The sequence below is a fragment of the Pollicipes pollicipes genome, unplaced genomic scaffold (genome assembly GCF_011947565.3).
Source record: "Pollicipes pollicipes isolate AB1234 unplaced genomic scaffold, Ppol_2.1 Scaffold_4295;HRSCAF=5057_pilon_pilon_pilon, whole genome shotgun sequence".
Taxonomy (NCBI): domain Eukaryota; kingdom Metazoa; phylum Arthropoda; class Thecostraca; order Pollicipedomorpha; family Pollicipedidae; genus Pollicipes; species Pollicipes pollicipes.
The window spans coordinates 39654222-39674911 of record NW_023596461.1 but is presented as its reverse complement, the minus strand read 5'-3'; positions in this window follow the sequence as shown (position 1 = coordinate 39674911).

Genomic DNA, 20690 nt, shown 5'->3' with positions numbered 1-20690 from the left:
AGAAAATTGGCGGGCGGCGCACCGGCTTGTATAGCTTTTATTGCAGATATGAGCGTTTTTGGTATTGAAAGGTCATTGACCTCGTAGGTCTGGTAGAGCGATGCATCCTGATAAAATGCGGCGATGCTCAGCGTGGCATGTCTCGCGTGGCACGCATGCGAGCACAAACGCGCCATTTTCGTTTGGCAAAGAAGTCACGAAATTCGCAAACCGGCAAAAATCACCGAATGTCGGACGGAAACCGGCCTTTCATCTTGGCAACTAAGGTTCACAGCGAAACAGAATCAGCTCGTTTTGAATCCCCCTGATATAACCACCCTCCCGCTAATTTTCGGAACTTTGGCTGTCGTGACAGAAACCAGTGGCTGGCTCTTCAGCGATTAGACATATCTCCAGAAAACGTTTGAGCGATTCTACGGGTGACGGGGCATGTGGAAAGGTAAAAGTCCTTTTAAGTTTGACCCATTCTCGTTCAAAAGACTTGAGGTGTTCCCAGATCTCCAAACAATACATTGGCGCTCCCTCATCTCCAAACACTTTGTGTGCATCCGGTGAGAACAAAAATTGTTGTTGGTTTGAAATCCCGCGCAGCCCATACATAGGAACGTACGTGCATCACATGATGCCCTTCTCCCCGCTCCGCTCGCCCCCAGTTACCAAAGTTACCGCGTATCACACGCGTTAATGCGTGCGCGAATCAACGTTCAACGATCGCCTTCAAGGCGATAACGTTTTTTCGTCAACGGTGCGCGTCACAGTCAAAATATCATCAGACACTACCAGAAATGCCGCGGAATTCCCTAGCTTAGGGAATGTCGTAACAACGGCATATTTTAACAGGGCTTACCACACAATTTGATTGTGAGCCACGAATTTCGACTCATTTTGTTTTTAGTGTGCAGCACGCCGCAAGCCTGCAGAGAAGCCTTTTGGGAGACACGCGTAACATAATCCATGTTGGCGACTTGATGCTGAAGCCTTGACGTTCAGCTGAAGCGTGTCTAAGTAGGCCGTCGAGACAGCTTCGAACTCATTCCCAGAATGAGCCAGAAGGTGAGAAGCATTTGAGAAGGAAGGATCTGTTATACGACTCTTCCGAAAAGGTAGAAATTACTTCGAATGTGCTTTGGCTCTCCCCTCAGCCATTTTCAAACACGTTATTTCTTATTGAATCAAGCTTCAATTCCCCCTCCACACACACACTTTTCTGAGATCTGCCTCTGTCACTTTGCATGCAACATGCGTGATATAAGTGTTATTAGCCCTGATGCGAAAACCATGCTATAACTGCTTTCAATCAAATATCAGCCAAACGCAGTCAAAGAACCGCACACCACGCATTCACGTCTTGCAAACCCGCGATTTGTCTTGGCATCGCTTTCAAAACGTATCCCTGGATTCAGCTCTGGATAATGTAATGGGGCTATAATCTTATTAGGTCACGTTTAACTGTTTTTGTTTATTAAAGCTCACCCAGTATAGAACGCAAGCTCCAACGGAAGATGCGGGTAAAACACCTGAGTGGGCCATTCAGGCACAGCCGTATATCTGTGACATATGACATATATCAGGTCCTCAGTCTGTGACATCACAGAGGTCTGGTAACCGTACGCGAAACGAAAATGGGCGAGGAAAGAACTTCAGATTTTTGTGACGTCGCTATGCTGCTGCCCCGGCCGCCCCGACAAAACGATGATTAAAATATTGGGCCAAGCAAGCAAGAGATCGGTTTTGAGTCCGATACGTAGAGGGCTACGGCTTATCTTACCTAGTGAAATAATTTTGCTAGAAGATTGCTGGGTCACTAATACTAATTCGGCAAAGTTTTAACAAAGGTAAATAAAAATGAGACTGCCTTAAGCCCAACGACAAATGGCATTTTGGTACTCACACTATGACAGCATATTAGTTGATAACGTTACAGAGGACAGAGGGCAAAAGCAACAGCCCTCAAGGTGTTGCGATTCGTTGGAACTGAAGATTGCATCTCGAACAGCAATTTTGTTCGTTGCCCCAGTATCTTAAAGGAACAATCAAAAAGGCGCCGTAGTAAGAACATGATGGCATTTTGCTCCGCTTCCAACGCCAAATATTGAATTAAGGTCGCGTAGTTTTGCCTCAAGGAGACAGTCGTCTTATGAACAGCTTCGTTATGAACCATGGTACCATTCACGGTTAACACGCGCCCGGGTGGCCGGCTAGATACTCTTCGCACGGGCAGGGGGTCAATTTGATCCCCCTGAGATCTCGGGAACTAAGAAAGCTATAAACACCAAATTTACAGGGTGTCTTGACATATGCGTGAACTCACTTAGATTAAAGTTTGAGATTCCTAGGTTATGACCTTCGGGTCAAATAATGTCAAACAAGGTCAAATTCCGGGCTGGTCCCCAAAGTTCCCCCGGGACATAGATAACTGTTTCTAAGCAAAAGGTCACATGCTCATTTACGGTCAGTGACCTTGTTTGACCTTTTAAAGGTCATGGTGACCAAAATTATACAAGACAGCTCTGAGTTTTGCATGTGAATAGGCGATAAAAATTACCCTAGGCAATATGTTTCTAAAGGCAAAATTTTCTCCTGGACTCTGCTATCAATAAATCGAAATGAGCACCAGAAACTACCCCATACAGCAAGCTCTAGAGTAATAAAACAATTTTGTTTTGACCTTGGTACGACCTTTATACCTGACCCTAGGTCAACAAAATTTACTAATTTTATATTTTTATCGCCTAAGAAAGCATCTCGGAGATGTATGGCTTCGTCAAACACTCCGTTGTTGCAACAGATTGAACGATTCCCTACAAATTGACTTCGCTGACACCATGGCCTGACTTTGACCTGCCGTAGGTCCGCGACCTTACAAGGTACATTTAAACGCATGATGCAAAACGATCCGCTATTGCATTGTCTACAGCTATGCAAAACTTGGCGCGGTTGCGCCGCGCTGTTCGGAGACCATTGTGGAAAAACCTTCGCAGGGGTCAATTTAACCCCTCCCCACACAAGCGCATGTTAAGACATGCGCTTAAGACCTCCCCAGACAAGCTCATGTGATCGTTATAACAGCACCATTGCTGTCACAGCACACCTCCAATCACCTGTATGGAGTTGACCTGTCGCTGTATCCGCTTGCAGCAGGGATGAAGAGCCTGAAGCGTGCGTGGCGTGGTCGCGAGTGAAGTGCACCACGCCCGCGTCGGTGCGATAGCCTGATGGCGTGGTCGCGAGTATGGTGCGCTGCGCCCGCGTCGGTGCCGTAGCCTGGTGGCGTGGTGGCAACCTAAGTACGCCGCGCCCGCGTCGGTGCCGTAGCTCGGTGGTGTGGTCACGACTTAAGTACGATGAGCTCGGGTCGGTACGATGGCTCGGTGGTGTGGTGACAGCTGGGTACGCCGCGACCGCGTTGGTGCCGTAGCTCGATGGCGTGGTCACGGCCGAAGTACACCGCGCCCTCTTCAGCGCCACAGGTCGCGGATTACGAACTGCGGGCATCGCGGGTCGCCAGCGAGCGATTCCGATGAAAATTGGAGTCATTGGTAGAGTCTTGCTTGAGAATTTGAGTCACAGCCGGAAAACATCCCAAGAAACGGAAAAAAGACGAACCTAAGAAAATGGTGAAGTCTGCGGTAGGAAAAATCTGAGAGCAACGCAGCATTTGCGTCATGAAAATGTTTTTCTTTACACACTTATGCGAGCACAAACATCACATATACATCTACGTAAATATTGACACGATCGCCAGCCGACAACAGTCACGACCAAATCTTACTCGTTACAAATTTTTATTAAGATTCTAAACAAAAGAAGATGTAATGTTTTTTTGACATTATCTTGATTTGAATATTTATTTCATTAGAAAATAAATATTTCTAAAATCTAGAAAGACATCGATGTTTGCAACGGCTCAGCGCTCAGCAATTTCACCATTGATCCTATTGTTTTTACGACCCGGCCGTTCATGAAATGATAATGCTTAGAAACGGTGCTCACAGACATTCGTGATATTTAGGCTATCGTACAGCAGCATGCTCGCATGGATTTGCAACACATAATGTCTCCTCACTTTCCAATATGCATTATGTCAGTCGCATTCAATATATTTATACCCATTTTGCCGTATTCATAGCAATCGCTGATAGCCCGTGGTCACGATTAGAAACAATACTCGGTGAAAATGGCAAACTGCCTTCCCAATCTTGCAACGCGATCCTGATAACGGACCGCAAAACTGTCCACAGTGCTAATGCTGATGCACCGACAAAAACCAGCTACATCACGGCGCCGCACCTCGGTCCGCTACGACACACCACCTACGCCGTCGACTTGGCGTTAGTTTCCCGTCTGAGCTGCGCGTAAAATGACAGGACCACCACGAAGCAGTACCAGTAGAAGGCGACCACGGCCAGCGAGGCGGCCAGCAGCGCGCCCGTGAGCAGCGGGTCATCGCGCGGGCCGCCGCAGGCGAGCGCGGACCGCGTGCCATCCGACGCGCCACCGCCACCGGCTCGGTGCTCGCAGCCGCCGCCGGCGTGCTGGTATACGGTGAACACGGCGCCGGCCGTACTCGCCAGGAACACGGCGCCGTGCCAGACGAGCCAGATCAGCACCAGCGGTCGGCAGCGGCGCAGCGCGCCCACCGCCAGCGCCCCGTTGCAGGTGACCGTGACCAGCACGAGCACGCCGGCGACCAGTAGCAAGGCGCGCAGCGGGTGAAGCGCAAGCGCGCGTAGCTCGCTGGGGACCAGCGGCGCCTCGACGGACCGCTCCCAACGCGCCTCTTCCACTGTAAAGACGATGTCACGCGGCGCTGGAAAGCCGGGGAGGTCGGTGGGAGGCGACACCCCGGGGAGGCCAGCAGGGTCTTGCGCCGGCGGCCGGCCTGCCAGTCCAGCAGCCGCCGCGCGGCCGGTGGCGCCGCGCGGCCGTGTTGCGTCCGGTTCGGGACGCTGGACGGAAGGCGCGTCAGCTCCGTTATAGGTGACGGGTACGGCATCTTCCACGCCAAACGCCACAGGATCCGTGTCGAATATAGCAGGCTTTTGTCTCAAGGTGGGCCGGATCGCTGAATCGGCTGTGCCGACGCGCACAGACGGGGATAGTGCAGGTCTCCGTGACACAGCGGGGAGCGTATCCTCGTCCTCGCCGGAAGAGCGCCCCGCAGTACCCCTGTCCGGCTCGCGGCGAACTTGAGTGCAATGCCGGTCGGATTTCCCCGGGATCACCTTTGTCCGCGAGCGAAACAGGCCGGCAGGCGCGGCGGAGGGGTGCCGAGCTGACACTAAAGCGATGCGAGCATCCTCTGGTGCGGCGGTCTTTGATTCCGATGCGTTGCTAGCGTTGTCTGCAGGCGCAGGTTGGTAGCTGGCGGGGGTTGCCCACTTGCGTCGATCTCCAGTAAGCCTCTGCCGTCCCCGCACGAGAGCTTTCGTCGCGGGCCGCCGCGCAGCAGTCGCCGAGTCTGTAACGTTCCATGGCGGAGCAGCGTGTCTTGCTTCATCTCCGAGTCCACTGCCCACGCCTGTGTCCTGTTTGTTCTCTGTCCGACCTCGGGCCCGACTCTTTCCCCTCGCGGGACTTCCAAGCCCAGGAAAGCCGGCCGCCAAAACCTCCGGTTGTGCTGGGCGGCGCAGATCAGCGCCGCCTGCAGATGTCGGCCTGCCGTCCTCACGCGAGGTCTCGCCGGTCCCACCAGTGGTCCCCGAGCCTCTCTGCCGACGGGCCGGCTCCACGGCGGCGTCGCCCCGGACTCGCCCACCCTCAGCAGGCGGCGGGCGAGCGGCGGGGGGCACCGGCACCCGCGGCGGACCGGGGTGCTCCGGCTCCGGCGGCAGCTCCGGCCGGCCCTCCAACTGCCGGCCCAGAAGCAGCAGGCTGACGACGGTGCCAGCGCCGCCGAACACTTCGATGACGATCAGAGCCGAGGCGATGGCCAAGCAGCCGGTGCGCAGGTCCAGGCAGCCGCAGCAGCTGGCTGGCAGTCGGCTCCGCGTCGGCCCCAGGCGCAGCGTTCGCAGCTGAGGCGCCGCCATGACGGCGGCAGGGTCTCCTCCAGTGGGGTCTTCTAGCGCACGGAAGCTTCCCGTCTGGTCAGGTCCCCCAGCACATCGCGCATTACCTCGAAGTGGAGCGGGCGCAAGGACAGGACAACCAACCACCACAATCACCGTCTCCAGTAGGCGGGCCAGGGGCACCGGCGCCAGAGACGTCTTTCGCAGTGAAGTACGCCAATGCAGAGCGACGTCTCCCTCAAATAGGTTAACCGACGCAGCGAGTCGACACCCTTCTTGGCTGAGCCCTCCAGTACACACGCATCGGACTGACGTCAGTGTTGTGACCAGCCACAACACTGACGTGTAGCCGTTTTCTGATGATCTTGTCCCCGCTGTTTTAGCGTGGGCGGATTGTTCTGGCGTCGTACTAACTCCGTCGTGCACTTTTGGGCCTGCATAGGCGTATGACGTTCCCCGGTTGCGTATCAACAGTGCCTGATCTTCGTAACAATAAGTGAATGCTCCTTGCACGGGAGCGGACAGCGACGGCTTGCTTTTTGCTGACAGTCAGCGGACCCGTGAGACACAGTAGCTATCTTCGAATGAGCATCCGCCAGCATCCGCGATGGGGCCTCAGGCTCACCGCAGCGTTCTGCGCCGTCTCCGGAGCCACCACCGCCGCCTCCGGAGCCACCACCGCCGCCTCCGGAGCCACCACCGCCGCCTCCGGAGCCACCACCGCCGCCTCCGGAGCCACCACCGCCGTCTCCGGAGCCACCACCGCCGTCTCCGGAGCCACCACCGCCGTCTCCAGAGCCACCACCGCCGCCTCCGGAGCCACCACCGCCGTCTCCAGAGCCACCACCGCCGTCTCCGGAGCCACCACCGCCGTCGACGCCGAGCGACCACCGCGCACTCAAACGGACGTCACGGTCGCCCTTTCGCTTTCCGGGCAGTGCTGCAATGGTGCACTGCTTGCAGACCAGCGGCGGGCGGCGGCAGCGTGACGGCGTGATCCTGGGCGACGGGCGTGACACGTGCGCCGCGTGTCATGCCGAAATGGGGCCGCGGCCGGCGGCGACAATGACTCATTAGTCGTTAGCCGCGCCATGGTTCGGCGACTGCTGGAGGAGGTCACGGTCGCCGCCGCGGTCCGCTGCAGGGGCGCCTGTCCCGAGTCGCCCCACTGACAGGCCTTGGGCGCCCCACAACCTTAATACCGCGTGCTCTAGATGAGCCCCTTCTCGTAGGAGGCAGAGGTCTGCACGTCGTGCCACCCCCGCCGATAGCTTCGATGTTCGCGTGAGATGTAATTTTGCGTGCCACCTGGCTGGCTACCCTCCTCGGATCACCGAGGCTCTGAAGGTTCGTCCGTGGACATGGGATTTGGGAAATCCTTTGGGGAACCCCACATGACAAAAGCGCTGTCTGCCCCCATCGTGGTGGGTTACTCTAAAGCTTGTCATGACGGTAGTTACCCAAGAGTTTCCAGAGATTTGTACTATCAACTGCCGCATAAAATCTAGGGGTTCCGCCTGAGACTGTCTTCCATAAATAACACGAAATGTGATGAAATGAACCGGTTCACGCGTCGCGCTCGAGAGCATACGCCCAGCAGCACGCACTTGCCATGCGCTGCTGAGACTGATGCATAACGGCAGTGAGCCCAAATGTTCAAGTGTCTCAGTCGCATTGTTTCGTTCCGTGTCGTTATCCCGACATTGACCGGGGGAGGTGTCAAAGCTTCCGCCTTGTCCAATATTCGTGATTATTATAAAACGCCTTGCGATATCGCTGCGAAATTCTCCATAGCTATGAAATAATAAAGTTTACGTCTTTCGTCAAAATACCAATTATAAAACCACGGCAGGCCACGCATGGGTGAAGTAAGAGTGACGCCATGTTTGCCGAGTTTTTGATGATGATGATGATTTGGGGTTTCCGGGCGCATCGACCGCTGTAGGTCATGCAACGCCCATAGCTATCATTTTATGCAGAGACGCAAATCAGACAAGCGCATCAATCAGGTTACCCTCTAAAGCCTTGATGATCAGGCCTGGCACCATGATGAAAAGATTACTAGGAAATCTGCAGCGCGAAGAAACAGGAGCACTTTTTTAGATTCGGCAGCATGCTAACAATCCCTCAAAAAGTGACTTAGCGTGCGATTCTGGACGTTGAGTCCGACAAACTGGACTCTCGTTGCGGTAAGGTGACGGAAAGCGACGAGTACGTGATGCACGGTCAGCGGGTCAAAGCACTGTCTGTAGTGTGGTCTGTCGCCAGCCAATAGCAGGTGACGGTGCGTGGCATATGTGCGACATTTGCGTAGCCTACAAAGGGCAACTTCCTCCTATTGTTAGGAAAACACGACTGCCATTATCCAATACGGGGTTTCACAGACTGCAGCTTGTTGGCGCTCATCGAGTCTTAGTGGAACTGCCATCGCGTCTGCATAAACGACGACGCTGCGGGGTACATGTCTTGAGCTGGTAGTAGTGTTATGGGAATGTGTGTCCCTGTCGCAGTGCGCCCTGTTGCCGCGCTAACAAGGTAATTTTCGCAGATCCCCACGTGACTCGGGATCCAACGCAGTACGACTGTTATTCTTGCTCGCTCCAGTGAGCTAAGACGCGATTGAATATCTTGGACCAGTGGATTCGACGAGGAGAAGCCACCAACAGCCAGGAGACTGCTTGGTAAGAATCAAACGCAAATTGCTATCGTCCACTTCAATAAAGCAGAGAGTTTGGCTGATGGCTATAAGCTCGGAAGTAAAGACCGACGCTTGTGAAGGCAGTGTGAATGGCCGTGTCGGGAAACCATACGCAAATGCGCATCCTACACCTGCATCGGTCTTCGAATCATCCGGCTAAGTCACCGCGGATCCGTCAAAGGGGGCTACGTGCTCCAAGGCTACGTCTTTAAGTTCGGTCATGAGAGCGCGTTGCTTCTGCATGTTTGATAGCGAAACATCCGCTATTGGAGATGCTAGTTACCAAGGAGCAGTCTTCATGAGTTTAGGTCTTATGACACGTTGTAGGTTGATGCCGCTCGCGTCTAGAAGTTCTCGCATTCGCACACAAAACGGAGAAGTTTGTGGTGACCGTTGAAGCGAAAATAGCCTTCATAAGCTACGCGAAAACGCTGCTGTGGGATGATCTAGGAGCCGCGCCAGCTTGCACGCGGTGTGCAGTCCCAGCATCTGCCTTCGCAATGCTAGTGGGGCTGGTGAGCCTGCACCAGTGTGGTGCACCGTGTTCAAAGTGCGTGTGATCAGGTCTGATGTACTGTCATAGATAAAACGGCCGTAGTCAAGTTTTGAACGGATCAGGGAACGGTACAGGAGTGAGCGTGTCCTCCTATCAGCACCGTATGATGTACGTCCCACGCACCTTAGGATGTTAAAAGACTTTAACATTTGTCGCGGAGACTCCCTATGTGCTCCCGGTATGTTAGGCGTCGGTCAAATCATATACCGATAAATGTCACAGTATTCTCAATGGCGACGCGCTGCCCATAAAGCCTGATTCAGATTTCAAGACAGTGGCGGCGACGACGACAGGGGTGAACTGCAGTTGTCTTCGATGTGGAAAACAGGAACTCGTTGAGCACACTCCACTTCTCCAGATGTGTCACAGCCAGCTGCAGCTGTCGCCCCATCTTGCGAGTGGTCAATTAGTTATATCAAATAACGCGGAGGTCGAATACCACGAACATTATACCATCACGGTACCGAACCCCGACTGGAAGATGGTCACTTCCGAGGGAGTTCTCTGAAGCATCCCGAGTGAAGTGTGGTACCAACTGCGGACTACAAATGCTCAGGTCCAGCACTGGCGATTATCCTAATGGCAATATAAACGGTGTCCCCGCTCCTTTATTTAAAACACATAAACATTCGTCACGCACGAAAACCTCATATAACTCACCGCGAGTGTTCGTGGCAGCACATTCCCACACAGCATAATGTACAAAAAAATCGCCTAAAACCAGCAGAGGGGAGGAGGTTAAGAGAAGGTTAGAGAGGTTAAGAGACTAGTTCTTGTAGTCGTCCAGATGGAGGCGCAGCCCCAGGTGGTAACTACAGATGACAGACAGTTATGGTGCGGCGGTTATAATTAACCGTTGCTGCCAAGGCTTGCAAGTCTGTTCTCAACACCAGACTGCCGTGTAGGTACACTTTGGTCTATAGCTAACAGGACGCCGCCGTAAGCAACGGTGTCCGTTGGCAAGTCAATGTGAAAGGCAGTGCACCCTTTCATGCTGAAGGCCGCATCACTTTGTCTCCTGGAGACACGCGGCTACTGGGCAGTGCGCGCTTAAATCTGGAAGGCCTGGGTGCTTGACCTTATACCTCCACAGTTCCACTGTCAAGCTGAGTAGATAATGGGGCTTTAGAAAAACACCGTTGTGTTCTAAAAGAACTCAGAAGCGCTAGAGGCCGGCCCAGGTTGTTGGTACTGTTTTCAGCACCCGTTCCCAAAGAGACCGGACGGATCCCGGGGCGGATCGGGGGACTACCGCCATCTGTTGGCGAAATCGGTCCCGGTGGACCACGCTTTTCCGGGCATCCCGTTCTGAACGGGGCCGGCGCCGGCGATGCCGCGGTCCTTGATGGCTGTAGTGGCGGAAGACCCATAGGTGGGTCTCTTCACGGGTCGGAGGGGCCTGCGGGAGCTTCCGCACGTTTTCGGGGCGGCGGGAGGGCCTGCCCCGTTGGAGCGGTCACCTGGTTCGCTTCGGGCAGCCGGTTGGCTGCCTTGGCACGCTCCTGGTCTGACAAGCGTGCTCGCTTTGCCTCACGGACGCGCCTGTTTGCCTCGTGGCGCTCTAGCATCACGGGTACGCGTTCGCGAGTACGCGCTCGTCAAAGTTGCTTTAGTTGTCGGGTTGGCAGACAAAAGGGCAGCCGACAGCGTCTGGTTACCCCGGTCATGACGAACTACCATTCATCCACCGTCCCCTGCCATCGACGGCGAACCCCCCGCGGGGGGCGAGGAGGTTGGCAGCACAGTCTCCCTCGACCGCTCCAGCGAGGAAGGGGAGCCGGGGCTGCCAGATTGGAGTCTAGCGCCCAGTTCGTCGATACAACCGAGAGACCAACAGACTTCAAGAGGGCAACAAACTGCACAGCAGTCAGTGCAGGTCGGACGTGCGGTGGAGATTTTAGCTTTTTCTCCCGCTGGGGCACCGGCTTCGGCCGGTGTAGAGGACTAGCGCCCCTCGGGTCCCAGCTCCGGTAACGGGTGGACAGCGCAAGCTGTTCCTCTCAGGGCGTAGCGAGCCTGCCGGTACGTGAGCTCCCACTCCTTGTCCCGCCCGCTCCCTCCCCATTACCCATTTTCCTGCATCCGGCCCACTTATCACTCCTGATCCTCGTTTTATCGGGGTCGCCGTGCCCCCCCCCCCCCGCCCACGTCCCCGGGTTGATTGGATCCTGGTGGCTGAGGGGTGCGTCGTGCGGGTCAGTCACGGCGCGTCCCAACACTCCAATTTGGCCGGGATATTCGGAGGCGCGGGGGGCCTGTGGGGCCCCACACGGGTCTAGCGGTTTGTCACTCGCGTTACGGTTGGGTGCTCTTTGCGGGTCTCCGCTTGGGGCGCCTGGCCGCGCGCAGCGGCTTAAGGGGTCAAGGGACGGCGGCGCTGAACCACGGTGAGGACGGGGAGGGGCCTCCCCGGTTACACCTGGCCGTGTGGGAGGCGTCGCTCACCCAGTATAGCACCGGGGCAGCCATGGTGGTGGCCTCCTCCCGAGGGAGTATTAGGCCGTCCCCCAGTTGGGCCCCGAGGTGGGTGGGGAGCCCCGGTGCCGAAAGCTGAACGTACATTGTATGGCATCTCCGACTACAAATAGCACCCGGCCCCCGAAAGGGGGACGGACAGTCGTGGCGTTCGGCTGCAGTGGTTCTGCCGCTGCTCCTCGGACCTTGGTGTTTCGCAGTGATGAAAGAGCCCTTTCATCCCTCTCTCCATTTCAGCGTCGGAATGGATGTGACCGTTTTGGCGCTGTGGTGCGATATGATAAACTACGAGATGGCAGCATAGAGGTGGAATTTAGCAACGGAGCTAAACGTGCAATGGATGCTATACGTTTCGTGTGCAGCATGCGAGACGCAGAGGGTAAGAGAGACGTATCTCTCGCCCCGACTGTAGAGAAACACAAGACAAAAATTATGCCAAGGGCATCATCAATTGTTTTGACCCGAAGAGTGTGAATGAAGAGGAGATCGTGGAAGGATTGGCCGAGTTTGGGGTTACGGACGCCCGCCCGATCAAGGTGCGGCATGGTGCTGACCCGATTCCCACCAACAACATCGTTCTGACGCCCCGACTGTAGAGAAACACAAGACAAAAATTATGCCAAGGGCATCATCAATTGTTTTGACCTGAAGAGTGTGAATGAAGAGGAGATCGTGGAAGGATTGGCCGAGTTTGGGGTCACGGACGCCCGCCCTGATCAAGGTGCGGCATGGTGCTGACCCGATTCCCACCAACAACATCGTTCTTACCTTTGATACAACCGACCTACCGCAGGATATCAGAGCGGGCCATGTGAGAGTGAAGTGCGTCGTTTTATTCCCAACCCTATGAGATGTTTCGGTTGTCAGCGGTTTGGGCATACGAGGACCACCTGTCGCAACCAAACTGTTTGTGGTAAGTGTTCCTCAGCAGACCATGCAATAGACGAATGCACCGCAGACCAACCATGGTGTGCAAACTGTGGTAAAGAGCAGTTCCCTCACTCCACGTTCGATAGGTTCTGTCCGGCTTATGCCAAAGAAAAAGAGATAATCACACTCAAATTCACTAAGAAAATATCGTTCCGTGAGGCAAGGGAGTTGTACGAAAAGAGCCATCCGAAGGTCAGTTATGCCTCAAAGACCAACTGCAAGCCCCACAGAGCAATCGGGTGGACCAGATGACTGCCACACAGCTTATTAAGCTCCTCAAAACGTTCGGTTTGTCTGTGGTGCCATCGCCTTCTGTGCCGCATTCGACGACTTATTTGACTTCTTTGGATACCGCACACAACGGACAGAATCGCCGCCTCTATCTGCGGCCAGCTCCGCTGTGGCCGCGGTGGCGATCGTATCGGCGGGCGGGCGCCAGGGGGCCGGATGGACCCCGCGACCTCTTCCTCGGTGCCGGAGTCCCGGTGCCTGCCGTGGTGCTGACCCCCGCGGCACCATCGGGCGCGCCGGCGGAAGGAGAGGGATGGACGGTCGTTCAGCGCGACTGGGGCCGGCGGACTTCGCCGGCCTCAGCCCCCGGCACGCGGCTGCCGTCACCTCTCGTGACCCCCGTTGCAAGCACTTCGGGACGAGCGCTTGAGACCCTAGAGCGCCACGAGGCAGACAGGCGCGCCCGTGAGGCTGAGCGGGCACGCCTGGCTGAGCAGGAGCGGGCCAAAGCAGCCAATAGGCTATCAGGAGCGGGCAAGGAGCCCGCCCCCCGAAGCAATACCCCCTCACCACGTAGACCGGTTGAAGCTCCACCTCGGCACCGGGTGGTGGGCAGGGGCTCAGTGATGGCCCCTCCTCCGCCACCACCACGCAGGGGATATGCTGGCACCAAGCGTATCCCGTCTGGGCCCGTCTCCAAGTGACGGGGGTAGCCCAAGGTCCCGTCCCAGGCAGGGGCACGGATCTGCGGAACAGGGTTCCAGGTCTGACATATCTGGCGCTTCATCTGGGGCGGCGCAATTCTTTTGAATCCCGTCTTTTTAGTGTGAGACCCCTTAACCTCTCTTAACACGCCCTTTTAAATACGTTTTTACAGTGGAACTGCAGGGGAGCAAGGGCTAATGCGCTTAACCTCCAGACTGAGATCGGACGGAAGTGTCCCGCAGCTGTCGCTCTGCAAGAAACAAAGTTGGCGCTGAACTCCTACTTCGCGTTAAAAGGGTACGCAATTTTCGGCAGAGACATGTCCGGTGACACTGTTGCGCACGGTGGTGTCCTCTTGGCCGTTCATCACAGCGTGCCAGCCCGAAGGCTGAACTTGAAATCGTCGCTTCAGGTTGTAGCAGCACGTGTTCATTGTAACAGTCGCATCATCACAGTCTGCTCACTATACCCGCCACCTGGCGCCAGTTTTCCATCATTGGAGCTCAGGCACATGAAGGCTGAGCTTCCTCCGCCGATCTTAGTGTTAGGAGACCTTCACGCCCATCACACCGCCTGGGGCTGTGATGAAACAAACACACGCGGGAGGTTGTGCGAGAGCTTTATTGGTGATGCTTCCCTGTGCATTCTAAACACCGGACAGCCGACGCATTTTACTCTTCCTTTCGGACGGACATCAACCCTCGATCTCAGCCTTTCTAGCCCGCAGCTTATGCCGCACCTGGAGTGAACAGTGGCCGACGATCCACTAGGAAGTGAGCATTTTCCGGTGTGGTTGGGATTCCGCGGTGCTGGGGCTCCAAGTACCAGGACACAGCGTTGGAATTTTAAAAAGGCCGATTGGAAGAACTCTGAAGCTCGACTGGAAGCGTCGGTTTCCACACATCGACAGTGTGCCTACCTCTGCAGAGGATTTTAATGCCCTGCTTTGGAAATGTGCTGACGGGTGCATCCCCGCCCTTCACGTAATCCATGCCGCACGTCCGTTCCGTGGTGGACGGATGAGTGTTGTGACATCATCCGTGCGCTCAAACGCGCTTTTCGAGCTTTCGACCGAAGGAGCAGCACGGCCAATCTGCTTGCGTTTAAGAAAGCAAGGGCGCTCGCGCGTCGAACGATCAGGGAGGCGAAGCCCAATTCGTGGCGTGATTACGTCTGCACACTTACCCGTCTCACACCTACTGCCCAGGTCTGGTCACGGATCAAGCGAATTTCCGGTCAGTTCTGCTCTACCCCACTCCCCATACTACATGTAAATGGCCACGATGTCATACATCCAGTGGATGTTGCAAACGAGATTGGCCGAGCAATCTCGGAGCGCAGCCGTGGCGTCAGTACGGAACGGTAGCTTGTTTGCTATAGAATGCGATACGAAGAAGCACACATAGACTTTTCTTCCACCGAACACACGTCGTATAATGATCCCTTTACCATGGTCGAATTAGAGCATGCTATAAGCATGCTATAAGCATGCTGCGGTGCGTGTCAGAGGGCCGTGATGGTGTGCTTAACAACATGCCTCAGCATCTTCCTGGTAGTCTGTTGGAAGTTTTGTTAACAATCTTTAATTCACTTTGGGTCAGCGGCGACTTTCCGGTCCCATGGCGACAGGCTATGGTGGTCCCACTTTTAAAGCCGGGGAAGAGTGGTTTAGATCTCTTACATTATCGACCCATCGCACTTACATCGTCACTCTGTAAGTTGATGGAGAAAATGGTCAATGTCCGACTGACATGGTTCTTAGAAGAGCATGACATTTTTACTAATGCACAGTGCGGTTTTAGGAAGAATTGTAGTGCGGTGGACCACCTTTTGATGCTCGATACTACGTTTCGGCAAGGTTTTGAAGGGAAACGTCATGTAGGTGCTGTCTTTTTCAATCTTGAAGCCGCTTACAACACCACGTGGCGACGAGGTATCTTTTTAAAACTCTTCAAGCATGGCATACGTGGTCATATGGGCACCTTTTTGGATAATTTTTTGGCTGAACGCTTCTTCCGTGTGCGTATGGGTAATGAGGTGTCAGCACCTTTGAAAAAGTGAAAGGTATGCCTAAGGGGAGCGTTTTAAGTGTGGCACTTTTTGCCATCATGATAAACGACAATGTTGACGTCATATCGCAGTCAATCGGCCGCGCTCTCTTCGTAGATGATTTTACTATATGGACCAGTGCATCAAGAACGCATGTAATGGAGCGCCAGCTCCAATTGGCTGTAGACCATTTGGAAAGGTGGAGCACCATAAATGAGTTTCGGTTTTCCTCCGCGAAAACGGTCGCCATGCACTTCTGTCGCCGCCGTCAATGTGGTGGCTTGACTCTCCGTCTTTACGGCCAACCCACTCCCACTGAGTCGATAACCAGATACCTTGCGGTATATATTGACAGTCGTCTCACATATAAGGCCCATTTTAAAACCCTACGAGACAGATGCTTTAAAGCTTTCAACATTTTAAAATGTGTGGCACGTACATCATATGGTGCGGATAGGAAAACGCTCATGCTTTCATCCCGTTCACTTATCCGTTCCAAGCTTGATTATGCATGTTTTGTATATGACGGCGCAAGTGAGTCAAGTAAGCGTCCTTTGGACACTATCCACCACACAACACTCCGTATCACCACAGGAGCGTTTCGAACGTCACCTGTCGCAAGCCTTCTTGTTGAGGTCAATGAGCCGCCGCTGTCGGCTAGGCGAGAAATGCTTGACATGAGATATGCTCTGAAGCTGCAGCAATTCCCTTCCCACCCGACATATGGTGCAGTTTTCTCGCGTCGAACAACGGCTGTGTTTCATGGTGGTCCGGATCAACATTCCGCCCCTTTTGCGCTAGGATAAGGCCTCTGCTTGATGCCAGTGGCATTCCTCTTTGCAGCGCGATGCGGGTGCAGCACATGCCACACCCTCCATGGCTTCTGATTCAGCCCAGGGTAGACACTTCGCTGGCTGAAACAAGGAAGCATACCCTGGCACCTGACTTATTCCATTCCATGGGGCTACAGCACGTGGCGTCGTACGAGGGGCACGCAATGACTTATACGGACGGATCCAACACTTCAGACGGTGTCGGCTGAGCATTTGTAAGTGGAACCGTCACTCGATCATCACGCTCTCGAGGCATGCGTCGGTATTCACCTCCGAACTGGTGGCTACAATCAAGGCGCTTTATTTTACTGAAGTTGGGAATGAGCCCTTGCACCTCGTTTTAACAGATTCTTTGAGCGGCCTCTTGGCCTTGAGAACTTTCAACCCATCATGTCCACTTTTACAGGACATTTTGGTACGTCTCACTGCATTGGACCGTGTTGGAAAGAAGGTGACGCTGTTTTGGATTCCCAGTCATGTCGGTATCGTTGGAAATGAACTCGCTGACGCAGCTGCAAAACGCGCATCACCATGCACCATGTATGCGCAAATCGCCTGTGCCAGCCCGAAATTTTTATCCAGCCATTTTACCTTTTTTGCAACACAAGTGGCAGCTCTCTTGGGATAATGACACAAATAGCATGCAGGCTGCGTATTGGCCATACGTACGAAACCCACCGGTATTTGTTGTATGGTGGTGAGAGACCCCGATGCCCTCGTTGCCCAGCTTTTCTGGCGGTGCACCACGTAATGAAGCTATGTCCACATTTCGCTCGGGAGCGTTTGCTTTACTTTGGGGAAAATACTACCTCCCTCACGCTAAGTGACATTCTCGGTAATCACTCGAAACTCCTTGGAGATGGCCGACTGTTGTCATTCCTTGCAAAAATCGGATTTCGCTCTATATATTCACCTTGTATCTAAATGTCAACGCTATGAGCGCAATATGACCTATGCAGTCGGCGCGTCCAAAAACCCTAATTAACAACAACAAAAATGTTAGCTTTTGCGGCGTATGATGTTCGAGGATGCCTCTCGTCGTACAGTGTTCTGGCCTCGCGAAAAGAGATGGTGCGAGAGGTCTTAATCGAGACCAGTTTTTCCACGTAACTTGGGCACGTGCTGTCGTAAGCCATGTGCGGAGCCTGGTCTTTGTTAAAGTTCACGCAATAAGCTATCTCCGAATCGCATAATTCCGTTGGGAGCTCGGAAGAAGCACATTTTCCATAAGCACACTTGTTGCGGCAGTACTGTTTGGTATGGCCAAATCGCTGTCAGTGGAAGCATCGCATTGGGTTCTGGATGAAAAGGAGCACCTTGACACGTGCGTATCCAACGCGTATTTCAGAGGGCAGATCCGGGCGATTGAAGGTCAAGATGATGTTTTTTTGTCGGCAGTTGTTCACTTCTTTTTCTATTGGAGGTCCTACTGTGCAGCAGTGACGCCGAACACAGACAGCCCGTCAGCGATCTCTTCTTCACTAACGTTACGCAAGTCGAAGCGGTTGATTATTCCCCTGGACGCATTTTTTGTCAGGTGTGGTGTTACTCGGATAGGTGCAGAAACGTCTCGTCTGCCATCCTTGTCCAGAACGCAGCCCGGGAATTCGGCTGCAGCCTTCGCACGCTGTTTTCCGCTGTTTTCTGTCATCAACGTGGTCCTTCTCCCGTTCGAGGGTCGGGTGTTTTTTGGTTATAATATGTCACGTAAGTTTCCGTGAAGTTTCGGCACTGAGGCTACCCATCCAACACGGATCCCAACTGGGGGACGGTCCAACACACTTTCGGGAGGTGGTCGCCGCCAATGCTACCCCGGTGTTATACGAGACGAACGACGCCTGCCATACGGCCAGGTGTAACCGGGGAGACCGCTCCCCACCTTCACTGTGGTTCAGCGTCGCTGCCCCCTCAGTCACCAAGATCCAATCAACTCAGGGACGCGGGCGAGGGGGCTCGGAGGCCCTGATAAAATACCATTAGGAGTGATGACTGAGCCGGATGCGGGAGAGCGGATAATGAGAAGGGAACGGGCGGGACAAGGGGCGGGAGCTCACCTACCGGCAGGGTCGCTACACCCTGAGAGAGCAGCTGGCGCTGTCCACCCAGTACCGGGGCTGGGACTCAAGGGGGCGCTAGTCCCCTACACCGGCCGAAGCCGGTGCCCCTGTGTGGCCGAATTTTTGACAAAAGTGCATAGTCGTAAACAAATCGACTCAGGAGCCGAACTAAAGGACATATTTGACATATGTAAGCCGGAAATGTAAGCCAATTAGCTCATCATTCATATGCCTTATCGTATTGTTTCAATATTACACATTAAAATATTGTCATGTCAAAATACAAAAATCGTTACAAAAAGTAAACTCAACATTTTTGGGCTCAGACCCACCTATGAAGACATGAAAAAGGTATCCAAGATGCGACCACGAAGGATGCCTGTACCAGGTTCCAAGAAATTATCTGTAGCAATGACTGAGCTATGGCTTGAAATGCATCACAGCGCATGCTGCTCGCACCCAAGTGCCGGGCCCGTGGCGGCGAACCGCGGGGCTCAGGTCTGCCGCAGCGGCGCGCTGATGGCGTGGCCGAAGCCATTTTTTGGTTTCACACACAAACCCGCGGCCACCTGACTGGTGACGTCATTAAAGGGTATCAGGTTGCGCTATCGGCAGGACTGAACCGTCGAAAACAACGCGAAAATCAATCAAACCGCTTATGCACCACCGAGGTCATCCATCTGAACTTGACCCTTGACAGTATATGAACAAGTTACAGCTCTTGTTCACGTATCCGATACTTGTAATGATGGATGAGCTCATGCACTCCGCGTTTAAATATTCAGATGTGACGAAAATCGATAGACCAAAATATACACATAAACCAAGGTTTTAGCGCTCATTCGCACGGGAGGTGACCTTCGTTCTAGGCCTAGTGCGGGGCGCCTAACTTTGGACACCTTTCTAAGTAGCATGTTTGATGAGCGAGCAATGACTTCACACGAGATACGCTTCTAAATGAAATGCCGTGTGAGAGCGGTCATACATTCCAAAGTAACATCTTTATCATTTGACCCCAGCCTGTTGTAACCTTAATTAACACTTAAACTCAAGTTTGTTGTGTAGTTAAGACCGCACACCACGGCGCTATCGATTGCACTTTGAAGCTCTTTAATTCGGCCGGGTCGTTCTTGAGATAAGCATGGGTGGGGGGCCAAATATGTTCCCCTCCGGTCAATGGTATGCCCCTGAGAAGGCCGATCAATGCCGGGTTATGGTCCGGGACGCGCAATGGCCCAAAACACGCCCGAATGTTCTGCACTAGTACGCGACACACGCGATACGCGAATCAACCACTCCAGCTATGCTAGTTGAAGGTGTAAGCCCAGCTGCACGACAAAACGGATGTAAGCTCTAGTACAACGGTTCTCTGTTTCAGTGGAATCGTTTTCGCCCCGCTTAGCTACGGCCATGGCCGCCGCGTGCCCATCCTTTCCGCACAGGATGTCCGCATTACTGAGCTACCAGCCGGGTTTTGACACGCGCTCTGGCGATTTTCAGCAGCATACCAATTTGATACGATGATGAGTTCCCGCTAGCCTGGCTGCAGGCCAAATTTCACGAGGTCAGCTTGCAACGGTGCCGAGCAATGAACGCATGTATGCATAACTGAGGGGCAAGCATTCTTAAAATGATGATAAAGATGTAGCCTAGACGCGACATTTTACCTGTGAACATACTGTTTAAGGTCAGATCACCGACTGAGACGTCACCCATGTGATCTTCCTCATGCTCCTGGATATCATCTTCACCATACTGTTCAAGGTCAGATCACCGACTGAGACGTCACCCATGTGATTTTCCTCATGCTCCTGGATGTCACCAACGTATGGATCGGGCAGTGAGCTTTCATATCATATCTATATCAACCACGTTGCGTTGTGGCACCATTCGTTAACGCTTAACCGGACGATCGGGCCGAGAGGGCCGCCGCCCGCAGCGTCAGCATCCTGTGTACAGCTATACTAACGCACACCAACAAATCGTATTTAATGCCATGCAACCGCGCACCAGCAAGACAACCCCACCGCCGACCGCGCCCGGCTCTGTGCACCGGCCACTCTTCTCCCGAAAGCCGCCATGTGAACTGCGCCAGTCTCCCCCTGAAAGCCGCCATGTGAACTGCGCCAGTCTCGTCCTGAAAGC